The 5330-nt window shown below is 35.0% G+C and overlaps 1 pseudogene; it reads left to right on the top strand.

Annotated features, from left to right (window-relative positions):
- Positions 1-3588: 3588 nt before the first annotated feature.
- Positions 3589-4846, top strand: LOC122068347 (annotated as a pseudogene).
- The last annotated feature ends 484 nt before the right edge of the window (positions 4847-5330 follow it).

Below are 5330 nucleotides of genomic sequence, written 5' to 3'. Positions count from 1 at the left end.
GCTTGTGTAAAATCTCCTCTTTATATATATATATATATATATATATATATATATATCTCATTGGAAAGTTGGTGCAATCATCTCTTGTAAAACACAGCAAGGCTTCTGTTCAATTGGAAGGGGAAAAAAAAAACAATGAAAAGAAAAACTGGGAGGAAAAATGTACATGCTCATTTAGAAACTGTAGCTTGTATAAAACATTTTTCTCATTCAAGGAAACGGGGTTCACATTTTACCTCATTCAATGCTCCACGCGCAATACACTCTCTTTATCAACAAGATCTCTGTTTGGTGTGTGGGATTGTAAAGATGAGACTATAAATATTATGCATTCAAAAAACATGCATGTTGTTGAAACATGGACGGTGGAGATTGGTGTATGTGTGTGTGGGGAATCTATTCTTCTCACCCAGATAATGGCGATGGGTGGGACGGAGTTTGAGATTACTTGTGATGTCTAAAATGAAGTCTAGCAAAAAGAGTTTCCATGTTGTATTGACTCACTTGGTTCTGTTGAAGTTAGTGCCTATACTGATTACTGACTGACCCCAACATCTCAAGTGGACGAGGGCTCCCTCGCCTATGCAATTATTTAATGCAGCACAGCACAGCACATGGGTGAACCTCCATATTCACCCTCGGCCAACACCCTCCATCTTCTCACGCCAGAGCCTCGCAACCTCTTCACTCTCTCTTTTCTGTCAGCCAAACCCTGACCCAATCGTCATCTCCCCATCTTATTCTACTGTGAGGAAATCTGTTTATCTGAACTCCTTCGACTCTAGGATTTGTTTGTTTTCATCTCCCAAAATCCACCACGGGGGCCCTCCGATTGATAGAGAATGAGGCGTAGTTGGATCTAAGCCAGAGATCAGTCCTCCTGATAGCATCTACGATTTTTTTTTCCTCCTGAATACATAATTTGAGCCATACTACAAATTATGCTTCAATGCAAAATTGTGGGGTGATTTTTTTTTTTTAATGGAAAAACCATATATTTTTTTAAGATAAATCAATCACTTTTAAATTATTTAAAAATATAAATTTTAGAAATAAATAAAAAATAATAAAAAAGATTATAGTTTTTCACTTCACCACTCTTATGTTTAACTAAACAATTTAATAGGAAGAATCACCACACATGATTAGGGCAACCAAACAGTTTTACAGTGAGAATCACTACACAGATTTAGGATAACCAAACAATTTTACAGTAACAATCACTATACAGATTTAGAGTAACCAAACAATTTTCAGGAAAGAAACATGTATCAGACTCAAGGCAACCAAATGATTTTTTTAACAAGAAACACAATTCAGAAGAATATCCATCAAAAGATTGACATCCATATCTGATACATATACCATTTGACTTATCGAACCAAACACCCCCTTAGGCTCTAGCTTCCTCAATAATTGTTGCGCTAGAGAAGACATGCTTAGTAGACACCATATAAAGTTGGTCAATGTCAGAAGTATAGCTTGGGGCCTAAGGGAATGGCAGCTAGCTTCCTCAATAATTGCTGAGCTAGAGAAGAAATGCTTTAGTAGACACCATATCAAGTTGGTCACATCAATGAGTATGAAAAATCCCCACGATTGAGTGGAGAGTGTCTATATGTTGTTTCAGTGTTTATATTAAAAATTACAGCTAACTCAACTTGGAAGGTCTTTGGTTTATAATGATCACGATGTGAGCACAAAAGCTTCCTTCAATCCCCACCCCCTTAGGAAAAAAAAAAAAAAATTAATAGAAAAATAAAGAAAAAATAGTCTACCTGATCATGCGTTCTTATGCCCAAACATCTGTTCTAAAATGCGTCTAACCTAGACCTTGGTAATATTTAAAAAGAACGGCTGAATAATTTATTTGGGCTACTATGTCTCACTATCTTTTTTTGTTTTTTCTGATACATCTATAACACTATATCAGAGACTCGGAATGTAAAGATTGAACCGGGCTTAGTGGATTCTAACTTGTGTAAAACTTAGTAATATTCTTTTGCCGACCATTAGCAAAAAAAAAAAAAAAAAAAAAATCTTACAAATATTTAAATAGAACAGCCGAAGTGCTAATGACCAATTCTACCTATGACATAACCCTCTATAGTATCTATGGATGATACTTCATTTAGAGTGAGGGTGTAAGTTTCGCGGTGTAAACCTAAGTCTGCCATGCATGAACTCGGATAGTGCGTAGGTTGTGATTTTCAACCTGTAGGGTAGAGCTGGGATTTTTTGGCTTGCGGCCATGCAATTCCGGGCCTTAGTAAAGTCTTGGGATCTGGATTTTATATACTTATATATTAATCATATTACCTTTAGGTTGCGTTTGGTAGCCAAGAGAAGAAAAGAAAAGAAAAGAAAAAAGTACTATTTTTGTTTTCTTTTTTCCTTAGGTTAAGAATTTTTCTTTGCACTTGGTATATCTTCACCCATGAGAAGATTCCTCTTTTCAAATTCAAAATTCCCCTTGGGAATTTTGAAATTTTCTTTTGCTCCCCCAAAATTTTCTTGTAAAAACACAAGAAAATATGAGAAAATATGAAAACATAATAAGACAAAAAATGAATGATTACATAATGATTTCCTATGTGTCTATCTCTTTCTTAAAATTCAATTTTTTTTTAATTTTTTTCTTTTATTTTCTTTTCTTCTCTTGATAACCAAACATACATACTCTTTTTATTTTCTCACCATTTATTTTCTTTTCTTTTCTTTTCTAGATTCTTTTTTCTTTTATTTTCTTCTCTTGACTACAAACATAGCCTTAAAGATTTAAGCTTTTAGAATTATTTTTAAGAATGAATAATGATGATGATGTCTAATTCATGCAAATGATATTAATGAAAAATGGCTACGACTTTGAAATTTTTGTTGAAATTTTAGCAACAACTACGGCCAAGCAGGAGGAGCTATAGGGGGTGGACCTCATCAACAATCTTGATCTTGTTGCAACTGACCAAGTCACCCAACCATTTCTTCTTTGAAATCACACACTCTAGTGCAAGAGACAACGTAATCACATACTCATTGGAACCAAAAGAAAAGAAAAGAAAATTAGAAAGCAAAAGATGTGGAAAAGAGCTGAAGATTATACCAACAAAGTAGTAGAGAAGAAAGAAATGATTTTGGTTCCATTTGTTTCAATAAAAAAATTTACACATAAAATTTACGTGTAGAAATTTATATTAAAATTTTTACACCAAAAATTTTACAAATATCATCCGACCTGTAATTTACACATTGGGTGTATTTTTTTTTTTTCTGGTCTTAAGGCATTGTGTTTTATCAAACGTCTTCAATTCTGCGTCTTCCCACAACTTATCTATTATACGTGTTAGATATATAGATGTGATTATGTATAATTGGAGTTTACCCTTGGGTCTAAACCATAAATTTAAACAGATTCAAAGGGTTGCTTGTTTGTTAACAGAAAATAAAATAATGTTTTCATTTTTGTTCTTATGGTACATATCCGAATATTCTATGCGGCTGCTCCCAACTTAGTTTTGCCTACCCCAGTCTAACACTCTTTTGCCCTATAAATACACCCTTTGCCATTGCCCTAGACACTAATTCAAAAACATGGGAAGCCTCGGTGGTGGTGATATTAGCTCTCTTAACCCCAGATCCCGCTTTGAAGAAATCCTTGTTAATCGAAATAAGTTCTACACCTACAATGCTTTCATTGCTGCCACGAAAATCTTTCCTGATTTTGGAATGATTGGGGAAAAAGACATTCGTAAGAGAAAGATTGCTGCTTTTTTCGCTCAAACTTCCCATGAAACAACAGGTTTGTTGAAGTCAATTTTATGATTATAGGCTTACATTGAGTCTGAATCGTCTCCCCATGTGGTGATCTTTTCACATAGGATCCCATTATTTATGGGATATTAGACCATGAATCGTTGTTCTGCCTCATGGTCTAGATACCACTTAAGCGATGGAATCATTCTATGAAATATTAGACCAGGAGTTAGGTGAATTATTTGCTCTTATTCATAGTCTGAATACCCCTTGAGTGGTGAGATCCGGGAGAGTAACTCCTCTCCCATGGTGACCTGATCCGGACTCACTCGCATTGGCTAATTAAATATCATTATTTGTTTTTCCATTGTGTAGCGGGATATGCCAATGCACCTGGTGGCCAATACACTTGGGGATATTACTATATCAAGAAGCATAGCAATGGGCCTCTTCCTGATTGTTGTGATTCTTGTAAACGGAGGAGTCCTGCTGGTAAAAACGTATTACGAGCGTGGACCCATCCAGCTTTGTTAGTACGTACCATAATATCACTTTATCCTTTCTTTACTTTGTTTATTTTTTATTTAAATTAAGCTAGCCCAACTTGGGAGGTCTTTGTTTTATAGTTAATATTTTTTTGATTTAATACATGTGTAGCTTGCTAATGAATTACTTGCATAATAAATAGCAAATGGAATTAATGAGAATTATATGGTTATATATGACTTTGAATTTTCAGCCACTACAACTAGGAAGGAGCTGGAAAATTCATAAGAGAGGACCTCGTCAACAATCCTGACGTTGTAGAAACTGACCCAATCATTTCATTCAAGGTAGCATTGTGGTTCTAGATGACACCCCAATATTCAAAACCATCATGCCACAAGTTATCACCAACCAATGGAGGCCAAGCAGTGGTGACATTGCTGGCTATGGAGTCATTACCAATATCATCAATGGAGGAAATGAATGTGGGAGACCTAAGGATGACAGGGTGGCTGATCGTATTGGATTTTATAAGTTTTACTGTGACAAATTTGGAGTTATCTATGGTGAGAACCTTGACTGCTACGACCAAAAGCATTTCGGTCCATGATGTTCAGTCTAAGGCTTGATCTTGCCCTGCAATAAAGATTGGGTCAGTTTCGGCACTAATCCTTCTGCATGCAAGTCCTCTGTTGGACAGCAAAATAAAGATTTCTTTTATGGATTTTATTGTTCTCCTATGTTGGATTTTATTTTGATAATGTTTTTTTTTTTTTTTTTTTTTTTTTTTTTTTTTTTTTTTTTTTTTTTTTCAGTTTCAAATTAAATAACATTTTCCCTTCTTGTTTTTGTTTTGAGTGCACTTGCTGAATTGTTATGAGCAAGGAACAATTATAAAGGAAAGGACTAGCTAATAAGTATTCACATATGCTTAAATGGACATAAGGTTGTAGAGGAAAGTTTTCCTCCTCAATCGCAAGGGGGTAGTCGATTTGGTAAGAGATCTTCATCTCAGAAAGCATGTGGTTCTAAGTTCGACTTCTCTTACTTCCGTGGGACCACTCACATAGGGGTATTTAATTCTCTTCATTGCT

The sequence above is a fragment of the Macadamia integrifolia genome, chromosome 1 (assembly GCF_013358625.1).
Source record: "Macadamia integrifolia cultivar HAES 741 chromosome 1, SCU_Mint_v3, whole genome shotgun sequence".
Classification (NCBI taxonomy): Eukaryota; Viridiplantae; Streptophyta; class Magnoliopsida; order Proteales; family Proteaceae; genus Macadamia; species Macadamia integrifolia.
Note: the sequence above shows the minus strand (reverse complement) of the source record. Positions and strands in the feature narration are given on the sequence as shown.